We start from the raw sequence: 24,413 nt of genomic DNA, 5'->3' as shown, positions 1-24,413 counted from the left end.
AGCCAGTCCCACAACACACAGAGGAAGCTCCACTCCCAGGCACTCTGACACACCCAGGATCAGAGGTGTGCTGACACACCCAAGACCAGAGGTAAGCTGGAACAAACATCTGTCTCAACACTGGGAGTAACTGGGACCAGCTTGACTAGGCACACAAGGAATCTGCCAGCCCAGTGACTCAGGTTCCTTCTGGTCTGTCTGGGTTAGTATTCTGAGCAGACCTTGGGCACAAGCTTTGCAGCCAGTCCCACAACACACAGAGAAAGCCACACTCCCAAGTGATCTAACAAGCCCAGGATCCCAGGATCCCAGAATCACAGGATCACAGAGACAGCTTGACTCTGAGGAGTTCTGACACAACCAGGATCACAGGAAGGACAGGCTCCAGTCAGATTTAGCAAGGGCAGGTAGCACTAGAGTTAACCAGAGGGTGGGGAGCAAGCATAAGAAAATAAACAACACAAACCAAGGTCACCTGCCATCATAAGAACCCAATTCTCCCACCATAGCAAGTCCTGGACACACCATCACTAAAATCACTCATCAGGATGATGATACAGGACCTTAAGAAGGACATAAATAGCAACCTCAAGGAAATACAGGAGAACACAGGTAAAGAGCTAGAAGTTCTTAAAGAGGAAACACAAAAATCCCTTAAAGAACTACAGGAAAACACAATCAAACAGGTGAGGGAAATGAGCAAACCCATCCAGAATCTAAACATGGAAATAGAAACAATAAAGAAATCAGAAAGAAAGACAACCCTGGAGATAGAAAACCTAGGAAAGAAATCAGGAGCCATAGATGCAAGCATCACCAAAGGAATACAAGAGATAGAATAGGGAATCTCAGGGGCAGAAGACACCATAGAAAACATTGACACAACAGTCAAAGAAAATGCAAAAAGCAAAAAGTTCCTAACCCAAAACATCCAGGAAATCCAGGATGGAATGAGAAGACCAAACCTAAGGATAATAGGTATAGAAGAGAGTGATGAGTCCCAAGGTAATGGGCCAGAAAATATCATCAACAAAATTATAGAAGAAAACTTCCCTAACCTAAAGAAAGAGATGCCCATGAACATACAAGAAGCCTACAGAACTCCAAATAGACTGGACCAGAAAAGAAATTCCTCCTGTCACATAATAATCAAAACACCAAATGTACTAAACAAGGAAAGAATTTTAAAAGCAGTAAGGGAAAAAAAGGCAAGTAACATATAAAGGCAGGCCTATCAGAATTACGGCAGACTTCTCACCAGAGACTATGAAAGCTAGAAGATCCTGGGCATATGTCATACAGACCCTTACAAGAACACAAATGCCAGCCCAGGCTACTATACCCAGCAAAACTCTCAGTTACCATAGTTGGAGAAAACAAGATATTCCATGACAAAACAAAATTTACACAGTATCTTTCCACAAATCCAGCCCTACAAAGGATAATAGATGGAAAGCATCAACATAAGGAGCAAAACCACACCATAGAAGAAGCAAGAAGGTAATCTTTCAACAAATCCACACAAACTTAATTCCACCTTTTACAACAAAAACAACAGGAAATGAGAATTATTTTTTCTTAATATATTAATTTGAAAATTAATATGACCAACATATCCTAATAGATTGAAATCCAATAATATGAGGAATTGGAAATTTGTTGATTGTCATCCAATGATCTCTCTAATTTGGTAATTGTAGAAATAGATCCAACATTGTACAATCTATACACACTGTCAGCTTGTTTGTTTGTGACAGTGTCTTGCTGTGTACAACATAAGGGTCTTAAAATCTTGCTTCTCCCATCTCAGCCTCTCTATATGTAGTATTGTTTATTTCATGTTTTTACACTATACTATGGTTTTCAGATCAGCTTATATATTTCAAAAGTATTTATATAACCAAAAGAAACATAGATGATTAACTAGGGAGGTGGCTTGTAAGAGAACAACAAAGAGTGAGACTGAATGCTTTGCTTGACATTTGTAACTCTTGTATCAAGTTTGAAGAAGAGGACTTTATAAGTTACTCTTTCTCTGAGATGAATGCTTTTCCAAATTATCACAGTTAATGAACTAAATTCTTACCCTCACCTAATATCTGTACCACCCTTCAAGCAGAACCATTGTTCATTGAAACAATTGGTGAATGACTTTATGGATAGACCATCTTAATACCTACACCATTTCTTAAATGAATGTAACCTGTTCTCTGTGGGCTGAGAATGAAGTCACTCACTCAAGTCAAATAGCTTTGATCATAGCAGGAAGTCTGTATCCAAAAATTGAGCCTACAATTCATTTCTTGGTGCAGCAGAACTATCAACTCTCAGCTTAGCTACAATGGAGGTAAAATCCTTTGGTGATGTGAAGGTCATTGAAGTACAGCCTTATTACAATGAAATCCAATATCTAAAATTGTTCTTATTTTGGGCTTGTACCATAGTAAGAACCAAGATTTTAAACTCCACTAAATACAAAACAAACAAAAAGACTTTATATACTCATGTTCATTTAAGAAAATATTAGTAGTGATGTATTGTTTTTAAGTATACAGCTAATATGTTTGGAGTTATTTAAAATTTATATTGAGAAAAATGTATTTTCACTATTGCTGTAGACGAAAATCTACATAAGACTGTTAAATCGATTGTTGTTTTATATCAAACAACTTTTATAATACTTATTTTTATTTTTGTAATATTTTATAAATTTTAAGGAATACGACAAAAAATATAGGTATTGAAGGGGGGCTCTATGGGAGGAGTGGTGGTACAAAAGGGGAACAAGAATGTGATTCAATTCTATTTAATTAAAATATGTTTTTAAATGTTAACAAATTCAGATAAATTGAAATCATGTAACTTTTCTGATAATGCAATAAAAGTTAAAAAAACAGGAAAGAGACTCAATCTTCTCGCAGAGTAGTCACAACTCAAGATGATATGGGAGGAAGGAATTAAAATAATTGAAAACAGTAATGCAGACACAAATTTTAGTAGGCATAGAACTGAAATACATATCTAGGAGGTAAATGTTTATGCTATAAAAGAAATGTTAAGTTCTTTTAGTCTATGTTGGGTAGGTCTTTATCTGTGGGTCTGCAATTTGCCTTGCCACTGGGATGTAGGAAAGCAGCTTTCAGAAAAGAAACCTAGTGGACAGCGGCACTAGGCTATGTCCCTCCTTGCCACAATAGGGGTGCAGGCCTCACAGGGTGCTGACATCCATCTGGCAAGATGGAATGAAACTGAAGATGGGGACCCCAGCCCATGTTCCTCCAGGTAAGAAACAGAGCATCTAGAGCTGAGGCTGTGGTTCTCTAATCCCTGGGCACACAGACATGGCTGGTAATCATTAGGAGTTAAGAGGAGGGACACCAGCCTAAGATGAGCCTAAGATGAGCCCCAGACAAGAAGGCAGGGAACCTGTCAGTGACACAGGTCAGTAACAGGAGAATAGAGTGACCTTTTGCAGAAGACTTAAGTGGCCTGGTTTGGTACCAAAGGCCTGACCCTATGGTGGTTCTTGATGAATGAGACAGTCCTTGCATGTCCAAACAGTATATTCATGGTGGAAACATGGATGCATATGACTTACTAAGGATAGGGCAGAGATTAAATACTTTCTGTAGGAGGGGATGTCTGGGAAGACAAGCTTATTGGGTTAACTCTCAGGGAGGCCAATCTAGATACCTCAACAGCATGGAGAATTCTAGGATCTATGATACATGACTCCACTTCTTAGTGGAGTGCCATGGTCATGTGCTCCAGGACAAGAATCGAGTCAGGAGCAGATTAAAATGGCCATTCTCAATTATGAGAATTCCTGGGTTTCATAATTTGCTCAGGTTTACCAGTTTTTCTGTCTGGTGATGCAGTTCTACTTGCCCCACATTTATCCAGCCTAGGAAGCTGTGAGAAAACAACAGAAGATATTTATGTTCTACATGTTGCAAAACCACTACTATGATTGTCCCAGCAGATGTGGATCCACATCTGTCCCCCTGGTTAAACTGCGATTGTTATTATCTACCAGTCTAAGTAAGTGGCTATGTTTTTACTGTACATAAGATAGGTGATCATGTGTTTAGTTACAGGGGAGGTTCTGGTGCAATCTCAGTACCCTGGACTTAGGTTTGAAGTAGTCCACTGTGGTTATTTGAAGAAAAGTGGCCTCTATTAGCTCATATATTTAATAATTTGTCCCAAGAGAATATGACTATTTAGGAAATATTAGAAGGTGTGGCTTGTTGGAGAAGTGTGAAACTAAATGTCAACCTTGATATTCAAATCCAATCCTATTCAAAGTCTACTTCTTTGTGCCTCCTGCTTGTGAATCAGATGAAAGTCTCAGTACTGCTCCTGTACTATAACTTCTTGCCTGCCAACATGTATAAAATCAAGTTGTAATTCTCAGTAGCCTGCATAAAAGACACAAAATCCAGTTATTTTATTAAGAAGACTTCAGCCTAGATTGGGGAGGTTCAGAGCTATGCTGTTATCTCCCAGCTATATCTGTATGCAAGCCAATATGCTCCTTTTACTTGCTGTTTCGCCTGGCAATGTGTTTATAGTCCATCTCTTCTCATGGTGGCCTCCTCTACTTCTAAGTTCTTTCTTCTCTTCTCTGTACCTGTGGTCCCTTAATTGATCCTCAAGTCCCATGTTTCTTCTTCTACTGCAGAATTACAGGATCTAGCATTTTATTGACCAGTGGAATTATGAAGCAAGGTTTACATAGCATCACACAGTGTATGTGATCATCTTCTCATCTATGGCAACTGGATCTTGAGAGGCAGTACTTAGCAATAGAATACAATCTGCATCGGACCAAACCACTACATTTTATAAATAAAAAGGCTCTTTTTCTTATAATAATAAACAATATATAGTAGGAACAATAGTAAAAGCAATTTTGTAAGAGTTACATTTAAAAAGTCATTTCTTTGTATTTGAAGACTTAAGAGAAAGTTATCTATTCTATCTTGGTAAGTTCAGAGTTCTGCACCTTAGTTTTTTTATTATTATCTTAAGTATTTAAATCCTCTAATTTTTATAATTTTTAATTACCAACCCTAAAACATCCATTTATAACTTGAATCTTTGTCTTCTCCAACCTTACCATCCTTAAAATATCTTTTAGACTCTGACATATATATTTTTTCATTTACAGCTGAAGTTTATCTGTGAGACTATTAACTATCTAGTCTTCCCCCCTATTAAAGACCTAAAGGAATAAATAGTTATCTGAGTAAGTAGGGAGTGCAGAGAAGGCAGCTTCCAAAGCTGTAGAAGTGAGAGTCAGGACAGCCCCCAGATCTGTCTCTATAATGTCAGAGAATCCATTTCCAGCCTTCTGGCCCAGCATATCTGTCAGGCCCTTGCTGAAGGTGGTATGATGAAGGACTTGATTATCCTGTCTTGTCAGAGTTTGGCAGTCAACTTTCCTGTGTCCATTTGTCCTTTCTGGACAGCATTTTGTCTTTGGATGAAATTAGAGTATTTTCTTTGCCCAGAGGCTCGTTTACCACAATTGAACCAACTCCCTATGTTGGTTATTCAATGTTCATATTTTTTGACATAGATTTGGGCTACTGCCAGGGGCAGGCCTGCCTTTTAGTTGAAAAATGTTTTTAAATAATTAAGCAGAGTTAAATGCCATATTGTGTGTATGTCTGGGGTTATTTAAGACCATCTATCACATAAAGTATATAGGAATTGTCAAACATTGTTAACCTTAGCTATTTATTATCCAAATAACCTTGAAAACAGCATATTGTAATTAATTAAACTAGTGTTCTACATGACCATGTGTTTGTCCTGAATATTAACTTGTATTACTTATTAATCCCTAACAGGTTGTAATAACAACTTTAAAAGGGAATAGACCTTTACATTGTATCTTTAAGGATTATATGGAACCAATATCTCATATAAAATTGAAAACATATATACATCATGTGTACCAAACATAATGTTAACTTTGTATCATTATACAACAACCTATACCAGTGTATCAAAAACACCTACTTCTGTGTTAGTATATAAAATTCTCTACCAAGGTATCAAAAGTTACTTTGTTTAAGAATAACATTAGGTGTAAGTTGACGAGTGGATTCAACACTTTGCTCTTTATCCTACTAGTCTTATATTATCCCTTTTATCTAACTGCCTTCGCCAATATAACAAAGACAGATGGATGGAGAAAAGGAACATAAAGAGAAAAATATCCCTGAATCTATCCTCCCAGTCTAAGATCATAACTATTTGTAATAACATCCATTTAAATTATGACAAACATCGAATATTCTATGAATGACCAAATTTGAAGTTTTCCTGGAAGCAAGTCTTTAGATTATACAACATTGATGCACTATGAGGCAGTATCTGTCAGGAAGCTGGAACATTAAGTCTGAGCATCTCGGCATCCTCAAGGGTGTACCTTGTCAGGGTTCTATTCTTTGTTGTTTTTGTTTTCTCTTCCTTTTTTCCTGTGAAAATGAAACATTCAGAGGTAATATATATGTTTCCATATTAACATAATGCATGGAATATAAAATGTACACAGATCACTTAAAGATGATTGATTTCCTCCTTTTTAAAAATTTGATATTTTCTTTATTTACATTTCAAATGTTATCCCCTTTCCTTGTTTCCCCTCTGAAACCCCTCTATCCAATTCTCCCTCCCCCTGCTCACCAACCCACCCATTCCAGCTTCCCTGTCCTGGCATTCCAATACACTGGGGCATCGAGTCTTCACAGGACCTAGGCCCTCTCCTCCTATTGATGCCTGACAAGGCCACCCTCTGCTACATATGCAGCTGGAGCCATGAGTCCCTCCATGTGTACTGTTTGGTTGGTGGTTTAGTTCCTGTGAGCTCTGGGGTTACTGGTTGGTTCATATTGTTGTTTCTCCTATGGGGCTGCAAACCCCTTCAGCTCCTTGAGTCCTTTCTCTAGCTTCTCCATTGAGGACCCTATGCTCAGTCCAATGGTTGGTTGAGAGCATCCACCTGTGTATTTGTCAGACACTGGCAGAGCTTCTCAGGAGACAGCTATATTATGCTCCTGATAGCAAGCACTTGTTGCCATTCACAATAGTGTCTGGGTTTGGTAACTGTATATGAGATGGATCCCTAGGTGGGGTAGTCTCTGGGTGGCCTTTTCTTCAGTCTCTGCTCCATACTTTGTATCTCCTCCCATGGGTAGTTTGTTCTCCCTTCTAAGAAGGAGCAAAGTATCCACACTTTGATCTTCCTCCTTGTATGAGCAGGTGAAAGACATCTGTCTTGCTTAATCTCATTTTGTTTCTAACAAAATTGCCATAAATCTATTTAGAGAGACTATCTTGTGTATAGTATGGATGTATCCCCTATCAATTTAAAAGCCTATGGCTTATGATTAGGCAGAAAATGGCAGGGGAATTCAAAGGAGAAATAATTCTGAGATAGAACCAGGTTGGAGCTGCCTTGAAGACTTGAAGAGTCAGACCCATGGTACCTGAGCATGGGTAACCAGCAGTTTAGCAGAATGAAAGTTAAGTAATTGACTTATGTGAAACGTGGTCTAGTCAGAAAAGAGCCTAGCTATATGACCACAGTATTTTTAAATATATTTTGACACTTGAGGAAGAACCAGGCCTAACTTCTACAAATTGTGCCTAAAGTGGGGCATGTTATCCATTCTCATAAATTCACATTCAGGCTGTAAAACAAAAAGTCCCAGAGAGAAAGTGCATATTATCACTCCCTGGCACCCAAAACAGTTTAGCAAGGGCAATTTCTCTGAGCTTTTCCCTCAAAGGACACTTGTGTCTGGCCAAACCATGAGAGAGGGATCTAATCTTAGACCAGATCCAAGTGGACCAGAGAGCTGGGAAATTTCAAAGCACCTGTCTTACTTAGTAGCTCTGTAACTTCTAAGACCCATGGCTAAAACAGTGTAGACTTCCTGCAGTATTACAAGACCAGCTGGAAGGCTGACTCTTGCAAAAGCCTTGGGAAGCTAACAGAGCTGCTCTCTCAGGCCAAGAGTCTACCGAAGTTGGGCAGAGCCAACTTACTACACCCAACCAATGGGGCTTCTCCTAGTCAGACACATGCTGACCTAAGAGCCAGTGCTGTTAACGCTATAACTTTCCAGAGTGGGTGAGGAATTGGGATCTGGTAAGGTATTCCAAGTTACAGGTGAGAGGTAGACACACAACTCTTCTCTCTGAGCTGAAAGTAAGGTGTGGAACTGCTGATAGCATGAAAGCAGAAGCCAAACTCAGACAATGAACCCATATCCTATTCAGATAAAAATTGTTTGCAAGTTATACTTTTATGCTAAAACCAAAATGGACTAAATATAAAACAGTGTAATCAGATATAAGTATACTGAAATTGATCATTTTAAAATACTATGACCTCTAAAGATGGAAGACACACTAAAATAAAGATCTTGGAGCTTTATGGTACACTTCTATGCTTCCAAGATACAAATAAAGAGAGATTAAAAATTGTGATAATTATTACATCAATAATCCCCATTTTTACTTGGTCTTTTATGACTTCTCTGAGATGAAGGCTTTAGAGACACAAAAGAGAGAGGTAATTCAATTTGCAAGCAGGGCTTAGATGAGGCATTTTAACAAAAGGTGTAGATTTTTCTATATCAAACTTAAAAGATAGAGAGAAAAAAATAAAATAAATATAGGAACATACCCTGAAGGATAATTTACTAAAATTAATAAATCAAAATAAAGTAGGTATATCAGAAATACAACCTAACAAAAACATAAAATTATGGAAGCAAGGTGTAGAATAAAAGCTTCAAAGACATATGCAATGGACAGAACAACAAAAATAATAAAACAAGGAATGGAAGCCAGCCTTGAAAGAGGGGATATAAAAAACTGTAATTACTACCTCCACCTGCACCCATGGCAGATTGGCATTCTTGCTAGGCAACTCCACAGCCTTTTTTGTCTCCTGGGAGGTCTGCCCTAAGCAAAGACAAAGTAAGACTCCTAGCCTACCAGCTGTGAAACACATAGAACCCAGCAGACATGAGATTTTTTTCCAGCTTTGCTGGATTCCTATTGCCCTTCTGGTCTGCACCTCTATGTGTTCTTCTGGCACATGGACATGTTTGCTTCCTGACCTCATGTCCTTGCCTGTCTCTTAGGAAAACTGCTATAACCAGGGACACAGAAGCCCTGCTCAAACCAGGAATACAGCGAGCCTATGCTAATCTGAAATAGCACTGCTTGCCTCCCAGTAGGCATGCTTTACCCCAGGTCACATAGCTCACTTGGCCTGCTCCAATTTGAGATACCCACGCCAGGTAACACACCACAGATAACCAAATGGGGGAAAGGCAAGAACAAGAACATAAGCCACAGAAGCCAATGTAATTAGGCATCATCAGAACACAGTGTTCCTATCACAACAAGCCCTGGATACCCTAACACACCTGAAAAGCAAGATTGTAATTTGTATTCCAATTTCATGAGGATGATAGAGGACTTTAAGGAGGACATAAATCACTCCCATAAAAAATACAGAACACAGGTAAATAGGTAGAAGCCCTTAAAGAGGAAACACATAGATCCCTTTAAAAAAACACAGGAGAACACAATCAAACAGGAGAAGGAATTGAATAAAACTGTCCAGGAACTAAAACTGGAAATAGAAACAATAAAGAAATCACAAAGAAAGACAACCCTGGAGATCAAAAACATAGAAAAGAGATCAGGAATCACAGATGCAAGCATCACGAACAGAATACAAGAGAAGAAGAAGAGAGAATCTCAGGCATAGAAAATACCATAAAAGACATTGACACAATAATCAAAGAAAATAAAATGTGCCAAAAGCTCCTAACCCCAAACATCCAAGAAATCCAGAACACAATGAAAAGACCAAAGTTAAGAATAATGGGTATGGGGACCCAGAGAGATGGCTCTGCGGGTAAGAGCACTGGCTGCTATTCCAGAGGTCCTGGGTTCAAACCCCAGCAACCACATGGTGGCTCACAACCATCCATAATGAGACCTGATGCCCTCTTCTGCTGTGTCTGAAGACAGCTACAGTGTACTTACATATAATAATAAATAAATCTTTAAGAAAAAAAGAAAAAAAAGAATAATGGGTATGCAGAGAGAGAAGACTCCCAATTCAAAGGGCCAGTAAGCATCTTCAACAAAATCATAGAGGAAAAGTTCCCTAATCTAAAAAGAGAGATTCCCACAAATGTATAAGAAGCCTACAGAATGCCAAATATATTAGGCCTGAAAAGAAATCCTTCCAACCACATAATACTCAAAACACCAAATGTACTAAACAAAGAAAGAATACTAAAAGCAGTACAGGAAAAAGGTCAAGTGATGTAAAAAGGCAGTCAGAATTATACTTCTCAACAGAGACTCTAAAAGCCAGAAGATCTTGGGAAGATGTAGTACAGACCCTAAAAGAACACAAATACCATCCCAGGCAGGTATATCATGCAAAACTCTCGATCACCGTAGGTGGAAATCCAAGATATTCTATGACAAACCAAATTTAAGCAATATCTTTCCACTAAACCAGCTCTACAAAGGATAATAAAAGGAAAACTCCAATATAAAGAGGGAAACTACACCCAAGAAAAACCAAGAAATTATTCTTCGCACAGCAAACCCAATAGAAGAGAACCACATGAGCATAATTCCACCTCTAACAACAAAAATAAGAGGAAACAACAATCATTGGTCCTTAATGTCTCTCAACATCAATGGATTTAATTCCTCAACAAAAAGAGGTAGGCTAACAAATTGGATACATAAACAGGACCCAGCATTTTATTGAATATAGAAAACACATATCAGTGGCAAAGGCAGACACTACCTGTCTTAGGGTTTTCCTGGTGTGAACGGACACTATGACCAATGTGAGTCTTACAAAAGACAACATTTAATTGGGGCTAGCTTACAGGATCAGAGGTTCAGTCCAGTATCATCAAGGCAGGAGCATGGCAGCATCCAGGCTGGCACAGCACAGGAGAAGCTGGCATCTTCTATATCTCCATCTGAAGACTGCTAGTAGAAGACTGACTTCCAGGTAGCTAGGATGAGGATCTTAAGACCATGCCCAATAGTGACACACTTACTCCAACAAGGCCACATCTCCTAATAGAGCCACTCCCTGGACCAAGCATATACAGACCATCACATTCCACTTACTGGCCCGCATAGTCTTGTTTAAACACATGAGTCTATGGGGGCCACACTTAAACATAGCATAATGCAAAATACATTTAGTCCAACTTCCAGAGTCCTCACAGTCTATAGCAGTCTCAACAATGTTAAAAGTCCAAAGTTTAAGGTCTCTTCTTAGATTCATCCAATCACTTTACTGTAATCTCCGAAGCAAGGTAGGAAAACAGCTGGGAAAACTCCAAACTCTGCATCTCCATATCTGATATCGTAGCAGTCTTCAGATATCCAACTCCCTTTTCATCTTTGTTGACTTCAACAAACTTCTTTCTCCAGGGCTGATTCTACTCCCTGTTGGCAGCTTTCATCAGTAGATAGCCCATGGCTCTGGCATCTCAAACCTCTTGGGGTCTCCAAGGCATCTTCAATGTTATAGCTTCTTGTTCTAATGGATGGGATCCACATACTATCTTCTGGGCTCCTCCAAAGCTCTGTTGTCACTTCTTCATCTCTGTCCTTTGTAGCACTCTAAGTCCAGGTTGATCTACTTCACTGCTCCTGCTGTTCTTGGTGATCATCCCATGGTACTGGTGTCTCCAATAATCTGGAGTCTTCGGCTGCAACTAGGCTTCACCTATAGCCTCTCATAGGCTCTTTTTATGGTGCCAAGCCTCAACTCCTTTGTGTGACTCCTTCAATCCTGGGCCATTAACTACAACTGAGGCTATACCTTCATCAATGGCCATCCATGGCCTCTTACAGTGCTGAGCCTCAGTTGCTCTTCTTCATGCTTTTAAAAACAAGTACCACCTGGAAGACTCTTACAACATTACCAAATCCAGCTGCAGCACCTCTGGAACACAGTTTCTTTGTGTTCTTAGAAAATACCTCTCAGAAGATGTGACCTCAGTGATGTTGGTTTCCTCTTAATCATAGCTAATTTCTTAGCTCCAGTTAACCAGCATCAATTGTCTCAGTAGTCCCTTCTATTTTTCGCTCCAGATCCAGAGCCACATGATCAAAGCTGCAATCTTCTGCTGCTTGCTGAGGCTGGAACATGGCCGGCCCCCTTATTCTATTACCAGCTTTGTTTTCTGACTCCCTCTATGCCTAAACTTGGCTTTCCTGGAACTTGCTCTGTAGATTGACCTTGAACTCAGAGATCTGAATGTCTGTCTCCTAAGCACTGGGATTAAAGGTGTTGTCCACCAAATCTGGGTTTATGTTTTTCCTTCACCTAGAACTTGCTCTGTTCTAGGCTGGCCTCAAACTCAGAGATCTGCTTGTCTTTGCATCCTGGGATTTGAGATTTGTACTATCATGCCTGGATCTAAATTTAGCTCTGTGGGACATGCCCTAAGGTCACTATTGCCTTAATTCAATTTGATATCCTTGAACACAGGATTCAGCTCCATTTCACTTCCTGGTGCCCCTTTAATAATGGAACCTTTTTTTTCTTTTTCTGGTTTTTTTTTTTTGTTTGTTTTTTGTTTTTCGAGACAGGGTTTCTCTGTATAGCCCTGGCTGTCCTAGAGCTCATTTTGTAGACCAGGCTGGCCTTGAATTTAGAAATCCACCTGCCTCTGCCTCCCAAATGCTGGGATTAAAGGTGTTTGCCTGGCTGGAACCATATATTTTATGTTCTTTTCTCAGCTTGCTATGCTTGTTTAAAATGCTCTTCATGAGACTTAACCAGAGAACAAAATCTATGATAAGCATTTCTGAGATTTCCAATGCAGTTAATCTGAATGTCTTCACCTTAGTGTCAGGCAGACTCTTCAGACAAGTGACACACCTACTCCAGCAAGGCCACACCTCCTAATAGGGCCACTCCCTGGGCCAAGAATATACAAACCATCACACTACCTAAGAATAAAAGGCTGGAAAAAAATTCCAAGCAAATGGTCCAAAGAAACAAGCTGGAGTAGCCATTCTAATATGCAATCATTAGTCATCTAATATGAAATCAGAGTTTTAACCAAAAGTTATCAAAAAAGATGGGGAGGGACATTTCATACACATCAAAGCAAAAATCCACCATGAGGAACTCTCAGTTCTGATCATCTATGCCTCAAATGCAGGAGTACTCACATTTGTAAAAGAAACACTAATAAAGCTCAAAGTACACATTGAAACTCACACAATAATAGGAGAAGATGTCAACATCCCACTCTCACCAGTGGACAGATCATGGAAACAGAAATTAAACAGAGACAAAGTGAAACTAACAGAAGCTATGAACCAAAAGGATTTAAAAGATATGTACAGTACATCTCAGCCTAAAACAAAGTAACATACCTTCTTCTCAGCACCTCACGGTATCTTCTCCAAAACTTACAATATAATTGGACATAATAGAAGCCTCATCAGACACAAGAAAATTGACTTTATTCCATGCATTCTATCAGACCACCACGGACTAAGGCTGGTCTTCACTAACAACAAAAACCACAGAAAGCCCACACACTCATGGAAGCTGAACAACTCTCTACTCAATAATAACTTGGTCAGGGAGGAAACAAAGAAAGAAATTAATGACTTTTTAGAATTTAAGAAAAATAAAGGCACAACATACCCAAATATATGGGACACAATGAAAGCAGTGCTAAGAGGAAATCGCATAACTCTGAGTGCTTCAATAAAGAAATTGGAGAGATTTTACACTAGTTGCTTAACAGCACATCTGAATGCTCTAGAACAAAAAGAAGCAAATACACCCAAAAGGAGTAGACAGAAGGAAATAATCAAACTCAGGGTTGAAATCAACCGAGTAGAAACAAAGAGAACTATACAAAAAAATCAACAAAAACTAGGAGCTGGTTCTTTGAAAAAAAGCAACAAGATAGATTCATCCTTAACCAAACTAACTAGAGAGCACAGAGGCAGTATCCAAATTAACAAAATAAGAAATGAAAAGGGAGACATACAACAGAAACTGAGGAAATTCAAAATATCATCAGATCATCTTATATAAGCCTACACTCAAAAAACTGGAAAAATCTAGATAAAATGGATGATTTTCTAGACAGATACCAGCTGCCAAACTTAAATCAGGATCAAATAAACAATCTAAACAGTCCCACAAACCCTAAGTAATTAGAAGCAGTCATTAAAAGTCTCCCAAACCAAATAAATAAATAAATAATAAATAAATAAATAAATAGGCCAGGGCCAAAATTCTATCAAAGCTTTAAAGATGACCTAATACCAATACTTCTCTAACTATTCCACAAAATAGAAACAGAAGTAGCAATACCTAATTCATTGTTATTAGAAATTTTGGCAATTATGGGTATACCTTGGCAAACTAATACTGACAATGTTCCAGCATATGTCTTTAATGAAATAATTTTTTTACATATTATAATATAAAGCATATTACAGGTATACCACATAGTCTTACAGGACAAACAGTCATTGAAAGATCCAATTGCCCTTTCAAAGAAATGTTTAATAAACAGAGAGGAGTATCAAAGACCACCAAAGATAGACTACATATGCTTTATTACTCTTAAATTTCTTAAATGCTAATGTACAAAGAGTACATTGCTAAACAACATTATTATATCAGCCTGTTTATTTAAAACATATATTAACCTCAGAGTGGAGAGCAGGAATTATGTTACCCTGGAAAAGGGGCTTTACGTATGTTCACACAGATGAAGAAATTATGGATTCCATCCAAACTGATAAAAAACAGATTTGATAGTGGAAGACATCTTTAAAGATCTTAGCTGTAGACAGGGAGAAAGAAATTAAGAAGACCAAACAGGAAAAGTAACACGATCCCTTTACAAGGAAAGAGCCCTGAGACTGCCTGAGACATAAAAATGTCTCTCACCAAAACTTCAGCTACTCATGGGCAGTGGATCTTGTTGCCTACAGAGTTCTCAAGATACATTATACTATCCATTCTTATGAATGAAGATTTATATTACAGTTTGCTTATATGAACAAATTAATTCATAAAGAATTACAGTTGTCTTTCTTTAATATATATAATATTTTTAATTTATTATTTGAGAATTTCATGCAGTCTATTTTTAAAATACTCTTTCCTGTTCCCTAGCTCCTCCTAGATCTTCCACTGATCCAATATCATGTTGTTCCTGTTTCTTAAAATAAAAAGAAGAACAAAATTAAAAAGCCAACACAAACATGAAGTACAGTTTGTGTTGGGCAAGTAAGCCTAGCCCTAGATCTTTCCTGGAGTATCCTTGTTATTCCAAGTGTCACTCCATTGTAGAAAACTGATTTTCCCTTCTTTTTTTCTTAATTATTTAAATTATTTAAATGCAATTTTATACATTAAACATATTAGTAATATTGAAAATCAAATAATACATAAAAATTTTATTCAACTTTTATATTTATATCCTTCCATACCCTAAACTATCATTAATGAATATTTAATACTATCAATAACTGAGGATCTTACATCTAATGTTGAATACTAAATAATTTCAAAACATACAAAATATTCTCTGGGAGTTAAGGATAGTAAAAGAGCATAAAATATTAAAAATGAATCATTAAGAAATATATTCAAAAGCCCTTGTATAAAAACACCTGACATAGAGAGAGAATATGTAAAATACATTACATATCTGTGTAGATTGTCTAACAATCAGTTTACTTAAAAAGGATTATCAGTGTTCCTAGGAGAGAAATTATTTTGCCAGTAAATATATTTTAAGAATTTCACAATAGCAAAAACTCTTTGAGGGTAAACACTAAGAAAATGCTAATTTCAATCACAGTGAGGAAAATTATCAATAATATTTCCATGATGTTTGTAGAACATGATTTTAATATTTTCAAAAGTTAATATTCAACAAACAGAATAATTGTTTTAAGATATATTTTGTTGTTATGTCTCCCTTTTTGTTTCTGATTTTGTTAATTTGGATACTGTTTCTGTGCCCTCTGGTTAGTCTGGCTAAGGGTTTATCTATTTTGTTGATTTTCTCAAAGAACCTGCTCCTGGTTTGGTTGATTCTTTGTATAGTTCTTTTTGTTTCCATTTGGTTGATTTCAGCCCTGAGTTTGACTATTTCCTGCCTTTGACTCCTCTTGGGTGAATTTGCTCCTTTTTGTTCTAGAGTTTTCAGATGTGCTGTCAAGCTGCTGGTGTAAGCTCTCTTCAGTTTCTTTTTGGAGGCACTTAGAGGTATGAGTTTTCCTCTTACCACTGCTTTCATTGTGTCTCCTAAGTTTTACTATGATGTGTCTTCATTTTCATTAAATTCTAAAAAGCCTTTAATTTCTCTTTTTTTCATTTCTTCCTTGACCAAGTTATGTGTATTTGTGTTTTCTGGTTTTGTTTGTTTGTTTGTTTGGTTTGGTTTGGTTTTTTGTTTTTGTTTTTTGTTTGTTTGTTTTTTGTTTTTTGTTTTGGGTATTTAAAACCAGCCTTAGTCCATGGTGATTTGATAGGATCATGGTATTATTTCAATCCTCTTGCATCTGTTGAGGCCTGTTTTGTGACTGATTATATGGTCAGTTTTGGAGAAGGTACCATGGTGCTGAGAAGAAGGTATATTCTTTTGCTTTAGGATGAAATGTTCTATAGATATCTGTCAGATTCATTTGTTTCATAACTTCTGTTAGTGTCATTATATCTCTGTTTAGTTTGTGTTTCCATGATCTGTCCATTGCTGAGCGTGGGGTGTTGAAGTCTCCCACTATTATTGTGTGAGGTGCAATGTGTGCTTTGAGCTTTAGTAAAGTTTCTTTTATGAATGTGGGTGCCCTTGCATTTGGAGCTTAGATGTTCAGAATTGAGAGTTCTTCTTGGTAGATTTTTCCTTTGATGAGTATGAAGTTTCCTTCCTTATCTTTTTTGATAACTTTTGGTTGAAAGTTGACTTTATTTGATATTAGAATGGCTATTCCAGCTTGTTTCTTGAGACTACTTGCTTGGAAAAATTGTTTTCCAAACTTTTACTCTGAGATTAGTGTCTGTTTTTGTTACTGAGGGGTGTTTTCTGTATACAGCAAAATGTTGGGTTTAGTTTATGTATCCAGTCTGTTAGTCAATCTGTTTTTGTTGGGGAATTGAGTCCATTGATGTTAAGAGATAATAAGAAAAAGCGATTGTTACTTCCTGTTATTTTGTTGTTAGAGGTGGACTTAGATTTGTGTGGCCATCTTCTTTTGTGTTTGTTGAAAGATTACTTTTTGCTTTTTCTATTGTGGAGCTTCCCTCCTGGTGTTGGTGTTTTCCATCTGTTATCTTTTGTAGGGATGGATTTATGGAAAAATATTGTGTAAGTTTGGGTTTGTTATGGAATATCATGTTTTCTCCATCTTTGGTAATTAAGAGTTTTGCTGCCCAAGATCTTCTGGCTTTCATAGTCTCTGGTAAGAAATCTGCCGTAATTCTGATAGGCCTGCCTTTATATGCTATTTGACCTTTTCCCCTTACTTCTTTTAATATTCTTTGTTTAGTGCATTTGGTGTTTTGATTATTATGTGACGGGAGGAATTTCTTTTCCTGTCCAATCTATTTGGAGTTCTTTAGGCTTCTTGTATGTTCATGGGCATCTCTTTCTTTAGGTTAGGGAAATTTTCTTCTATAATTTTGTTGAAGATATTTACTGGCTCTTTAAGTTGGGAATCTTTGCTCTCTTCTATACCTATTATCCTTAGGTTTTGTCTTCTCACTGTGTCCTGGATTTCCTGGATGTTTGGGGTTAGGATCTTTTTGTTTTTTACATTTTCTTTGACTGTTGTGTCAATGTTTTCTATATGGTATCTTCTGCAACTGAGGTTCTCTCTTCTATCTCTTGTATTCTGTTGTTGATGCTTGCATCTATGTCTCTTGATCTCTTTCCTAGGTGTTCTAACTCCCAGGTTGTCTCCCTTGGTGATTTCTTTATTGTTTCTATTTACATTTTTAGATCTTGCATGGTTTTGTTCATTTCCTTCACCTGTTTTATTGTGTTTTCCTGTAATTCTTTCAGGGATTTTTGTGTTTTCTCTTTAAGCACTGTTTACCTGTCTTCTACTGTATTTCTTTCAGGGAATTATGTACTTTTAAAGTCCTGTATCATCTTGAGAAGTGATTCTAGATCTGAAACTTGCCTTTCTGGTTTGATGGTGTATCCAGGTCTTGCTATGGTGTGAGAATTGGCTTCTGATGAAGCCAAGTAATGTTGGTTTCTGTTGCTTATGTTCTTGTGCTTGCCTCCTGCCATCTGATTATCTCTAGTGCTACCTGCTCTCATTACATCTGACTGGTTCCTGTCCTTCCTGTGATCCTGGTTGTGTTAGAACTCCTCAGACTTCAGCTGTCTCTGGGATCCTTGGATCCTGGGTGTGTCAGAGCTTCTAGGAGTAAAGCTGCCTCTGGGACCCTGAGATCCTGGTATGACCGGTTCCTGGGATCCTGTGATTTTGTGATCCAGTGATCGTGGGTGTGTTAGGGCTCCTGGGAGTGGAGCTTCTTCTGGGTGTTGTGGGACCAGCTGTGGAGTTTGTGCCCAAGGTCTGCTGAGGGCACTGAACCAGTATGGAAGGAACCCGTGCCATTGGTCAGGAGGAATTCCTGGTGCCTAGGTCCCACTGGTCCCAGTTACTTCTGGTGTTGGGGCAAATGTTGTGTCCTCCTCACCTTTGATCCTATGATCTTGGGTGTTTAGAGTGCCTAGGAGTGGATCTTTCTCTGGGTGTTGTGGGACTGGCTGTGGAGTTCAAGACAAAGCTCTACTCAGGGCACCAGATCAGACCACGCCATTTGTTGGGCGGAGTTCCTGTGTGCCCCTCCAGCTGTCTCTCACCTGTTCATACAAGGATCAAAAATTCAACTTTTACTGAGCTGTGCACATTGCGTGCATTATGTTACTATAGAAATAGACATTACATCTAAAAGCTTCATGCTCACAGAAGAAACAATTAAGAATGCAGCCCTGACAAGATTCACCTTAGGGAATGCTAAGATGCTGAGATTTGCTGATCCAGCACTCTGTCTTGATCCAGCCTCATCTGATTCAATGTTGTTTTCTCTAAAGACTTGGTTCCAGGACAACTTCAAAACAGCTTGATTATTTGGTCCTACCTAACAGTCAAGTCAGGTCCTACCTGGTCAAGTCAGGACTTCCCTTAAGCCTGAACTTTCTCAGCATACGGAGACTGGACAACTGAAGCTGGAGCTGGTTTTCTTAACACTTACCCTTTTTCTAATTTTCTAGGGCTCCCCAAAAGGAGTCCTTCACCTAAATTCAGGAAGCAATAGAAAAATATTGTCCCAATCATATCAGTTATGGTGGATGATTTTTATTATTTTATGAGTTATAGACATTGTCATAGTAGGGGGTGATTTGCAGATAATTATGATCTTGGATAGGGAGGAAACGAAGTAGGGAACTTAGAAACAGAAGTCTTTCCTTTTTTCTATCCTTTCTTTTGTTTGAGAAAAGTTTGGAGGTTAACAAAAAAGGGGATATTCAGAAATATTATGAGAATACTAGACAAATGGGGTGAATTATTGAATCGACTCCCAAAGCAAAAAAAAAAAAAATATGTTATATCATAATTTTACATTGGTAAAGATTTTGATGCAAAATTGAGGTTTTATTTTGTTACATTGGCACAGAATCTTGTATATTGATAAAGGTTTAGGGTTACTTTTGATATGAGGTATAGTTTATTAAATATAGATACAAATTTAAGATTGCTTTTTATATATACAACGTGTGTATATATGTATATATTAACATTTATTTGATTTGGTGTACTTATATAATTCTTAAAGATGCAATATAAAGTTCTAAACCTTTTGAAATCTACTAATACAAACTGTTTTGGATGATAAAAATACAAGGTGTGAACTATTAGGGAAAGTTAAGAAATTCAAATCAATGGTCAGATATTCAAACTCACGGACATTTTTTATACCAATCTAGTTAATTACAATAAAATACTTTCAAGGTAATTCAAATAGTAAATTACTAAGAATAAACAATATTTGACAATTCACATATGCTAAAAATAGATAGTTGATCTTCAAAAACCTCAGAGACCCATATTATGACATTTAAAATTATTTCATTTTTTAAAAATTTCTTTTATTTATTCTTTAATGTTTTTTTTTTTTTTTAACAGTTCAGAATTTATCCCCATCCTGGTCTACCCTCTGATTGTTAGGCGTATCTTCTCTGAGTCCAGACTTGGCAGTCCTCTGTTCTGTGTGTGTGTGTGTGTGTGTGTGTGTGTGTGTGTGTGTGTGTGTGTGTGTATGTTGGGGGCCTCATACCAGCTGGTATATGATACCTGTTTGGTGGTTTCAGTGCCTGAGAGATCTTGGAGGTCCAGGTTATTAAGACTGCTGGTCTTCCTATAGAATCGCTGTACTCTTCAGCTTATTCCAGCTTTTTTCAATTCAACCACAGGGATCACCAGCTTCTGTCCATTGGTTTGGAGTAAATATTTGCATCTGACTCTTTCAGTTGCTTGTTGGATTTTTCAGAGAGCAGTCATGATCAGCCTGTTTTGTGAACATACCATAGCATCAGTAATATTGCCAGGCCTTGGGGCCTCCGCTTGAGCTGGATCCCTATTTGGGTCCGTCAATGGACCTCCTTTTCCTCAAGCTCTTCTCCATTTTTGTCCCTGCCATTCTTTTATACTGGAAAAATTCTGGGTCAGAGTTTTTGACTGTGGGATGGCAACCTATCCCTCACTTGATGCCCTGTCTTTCTGTTGGAGGTTGGCTCTATAAATGCCCTCTCCTGTAGGGCATTTCATCTGAGGTCCCACCCTTTGAGTTCTGAGAGTCTCCTGCCAGGTCCTTGGTACATTCTGGAGGGTCCCTCCACCTCCTACATCCCAAGGCTGCCTGTTTCCTTTCTTTCTGTTGGCCCTCAGGACTAAAGTTGTTTTCTTCCACCCAACACCTGATTATGTTCCTCTCTTACCCTCCCTGTTCCCTTTCCCTTTCCCACCCAGGTCCCTCCCTCCATCCCCCTTGCTGTCATTGTTTTCTTCTCCCTCCCATGTGAGATTGAGGCATCCTCACTTAGGCTCTTTCACTTGCTAAACTTTTTTGGGTTCTCTGGATTGTATCCTGGGTATTTTGTACCCCTTTTTTGGCTAATATTCACTTATTAGTGAGTACATGCATGTCCTTTTGGGTTTGAGTTACTTCACTCAGGATGATATTTTCTAGTTCCCTCCATTTGCCTGCAAAACTCATGATGTCCTCATTCTTAATAGCTGAGTGGTATTCCATTGTGTAAATGAACCATGTTTTCTGTATCCCTTCTTCTGTTGTGGGACATCTGGACTGTTTCCAACTTCTGGCTATCACAAATAAGGGTGTTATGAATGTAGTAGAACAAGTGCCCCTGTGACATGGTGGGGCATCTTTTGCCCAAGAGTGGTATTGAGGGGTCTTCATGTAGATCTATTTCCAATTTTCTGAGGAACCTCCAGATTGATTTCCAGTGTGGTTGTACCAGTTTGCAATCCCACCAGGAATAGAGTAGTCTCCCTTTTTCTCCACATCCTCACCAATATGTGCTGTCACCTAAGTTTTTGACCTTAGCCATTCTGAGTGATATAAGGTAGAATCTCATGGTCATTTTGATTTGCATTTCCCTGATCAGTAAGGACTTTGAAATATTCTTTAAGTGCTTTTTGGTCACTCAAGATTCCACTGTTGTGAATTCTCTGTTTAATTCTATACCCTATTTTTTAATTGGGTTGTTTGGTTTCTTGGTGGAAAATGGAGAGATCTCCTATGCTCTTGGATTGGCAGAATTAACAGTGAAAATGACCATCCTACCAAAAGCAATTTAAAGATTCAAGGCAATCCCCATCACAATCCCAACACAAATTCTTCAAAGCCATGGAAAGAGAAATTCTCAAATTCATCTGGAAAAGCAAAAGATCCAGGATAGTGAAACCAATTTTTAACACTAAAAAATGATGATGAATTATCATCCCTGACCTCAAGCTCTACTAAGATAGTGACAAAAAACTGCATGGTATTGGTTCAGAGACAGACACATTGATCAATTCAATAGAATTGAAGACTCAGAAATAAAAGCACACACTTACAGACACTTTATCTTTGACAAAGAGGCTAAAAATATACAATGGAAAAAAGAAAGCTTCTTCAATAAATGGTGGTTGTCTAACTTGCAATCTGCATGTAAAAAAGTGAAAATAGATCAATATTTGTCACCTCGCACAAAGCTCAAGTCCAAATGGATCAAGGATATTAACATAAAACCAAATACACTGAATCTAATAGTAGAAAAAGTGGGAAAGAGCCTTGAACTCATTGGCACAGGGGAAATTTTCCTAAACAGAACTCCAAAGGCTCAGGCTCTAAGATGAAGAGTTAATAAATAGGACTTCATGAAACTGGAAAGCTTATAGAAAAAGGAGGCAGAATAAACCTACTCTATGTACACCTCAGCTTAGGCTGCTGTGCCAGGTCTGTATTGAGAATGGTGAAAATATGGGGAAAAAAGAAACTGGAAAGTTTCTGTAAGGCAAAGGACATACATAGCCAGTAGGGCAAATCAGCAACCTACAAATTGGGGGAAAAAAATCTTCACTCACCCCACATCCTTTACAGAGCTAATTTCCAAAATATATAAAGAACTCTAAAGCTAAAATCATTTCATTGTTAAAAGATATTTTAACTGTGAGACTGGTCTTCTCCTGACAGTATCCTCATTCCACTTCAAAGAAGATGATCATCACCAGTAATCTCCATTTGTAATTCCTTTAATTGTGGCATTCTAGCCACTGTGTAATGAAAATTTGACAAGTTTATCTGCAGAAAGAAATGCTATTCAGAAGCTGGGCGGTAGTGGCACACACCTTTAATCCCAGCACTTGGGAGGCAGAGACAGGCAGATTTCTGAGTTCAAGGCCAACCTGGTCTACAGAGTGAGTTCCAGGACAGCCAGGGCTATACAGAGAAACCCTGTCTTGAAAAACCAAAAAAAAAAAAAAAAAAAAAAAAAAAATACTATCCAGAAATGATAAATGGATGCAGGGAAGTTAATTGTCACCCTCTGCCTATACAGGGTTAGCAACTCCTTTATAGTACCTACTTCACAAAAGGTCAATTACTTTGGGCAAGAAAGCTAAAGGTACATTCTCCATGTTTATAGAGAATATTAGGGGAATATCCAGGTGGTCAGCTTTCTTTGTCATTTCCATAAATCTTGGAACCTACAACCCTGTACTTTCTACATAATCAGGTAATATTTTATTTTATCCTTGATCTCTGATGAGATTGAAGTCTAGTCATAGGCTTATTATAAGCTTAAATTGTTTAGGATTTTAGAAGGTGTTATAGGTCTAAAAAATGGTTTTAGGATGGTAATGCAAATTAAGATACAAGTTAAGTACAAAATTTAAGTACACCAAAATAGGATGTACAATACAATATTTTCGAAAGTTATCAAATACTCTGTATTGGAATTTTATATATCATATATTATCATTTTCATAATTGTTTCAAAATTGTATTCAGCTCATATTTGAAAACAAAATGAGCCTTTAGTTGGACTAAAAATGGGAGTTGTAGAAAGACTATCTCATGTTTTGTATGAATGCACCACCTGTTACTTATAAAGCCTATGGCCTATGACTTAGGCAGGAAATGGGAGGTGGAGTATTTGTATTGAGAAAGGAGCTACCCCAGAAGATGTTAGGACACAGATTCATGGTACCTGAGCATAAGTAACCAGGCATGGGGCACATTATAGGTTAAAATAATTGGGTTACCTAAGATATGACTTAGTTAGAAAAGAGCTTAGTTTTATGGCTAAGATACTTCGAAATATATTTTAAGCCTGAGTCTCATGCGGCTGAGAAAATTACATAGGCCTAATGTCTACAAATCAACATCTATGTCATATTACAGGATGGCATGATAAAAGACCTTTGTAACCAAAAAGCTATTCACCATGTGTAGATGAAGCATTGACTGGAGACATGTACATGTCCCAGTAAGCTTCAGACTTGTTCTATATAAAAGACTAGCATATACATGACCTATCATGGTCCTTTTGATTTTCTTCTTGTCGTAGCCTAGAACTTCAATTCAGAAGTAACCCATAGCTTTCTTTTTCCTGTGGAAATATATGCATAACCTCTCCACTAGACTAACACATTTCCTGTTTTCCATTCTGAGGTTATAGCATCTGTTGGGAACCATGAGAGCCCTGAGATAAATATCCTGCCCCAGCTAATTGAGAACCCAGAGATTA

At 37.8% G+C, this 24,413-nt stretch overlaps 1 protein-coding gene and 1 pseudogene across 2 annotated transcripts in view; one reads left to right on the top strand and one right to left on the bottom strand.

The window, feature by feature from the left end:
* The window catches only part of LOC116077473 (zinc finger protein 54-like), a 46,162-nt gene extending 25,531 nt beyond the window's left edge, over window positions 1–20,631 (bottom strand). For both annotated transcript variants that reach the window (XM_031352038.1, XM_031352039.1), the window contains exon 1: window positions 20,452–20,631. The gene's annotated coding sequence lies outside the window, so the exon portion shown is untranslated. The remainder of the gene's footprint in view (window positions 1–20,451) is intronic.
* A 1,904-nt stretch (window positions 20,632–22,535) lies between these two features.
* LOC116079428 lies at window positions 22,536–22,649 on the top strand (annotated as a pseudogene).
* Window positions 22,650–24,413: the final 1,764 nt, after the last annotated feature.

The sequence above is a fragment of the Mastomys coucha genome, unplaced genomic scaffold, assembly GCF_008632895.1.
Source record: "Mastomys coucha isolate ucsf_1 unplaced genomic scaffold, UCSF_Mcou_1 pScaffold5, whole genome shotgun sequence".
NCBI classification, from domain to species: Eukaryota; Metazoa; Chordata; class Mammalia; order Rodentia; family Muridae; genus Mastomys; species Mastomys coucha.
Note: the sequence above shows the minus strand (reverse complement) of the source record. Positions and strands in the feature narration are given on the sequence as shown.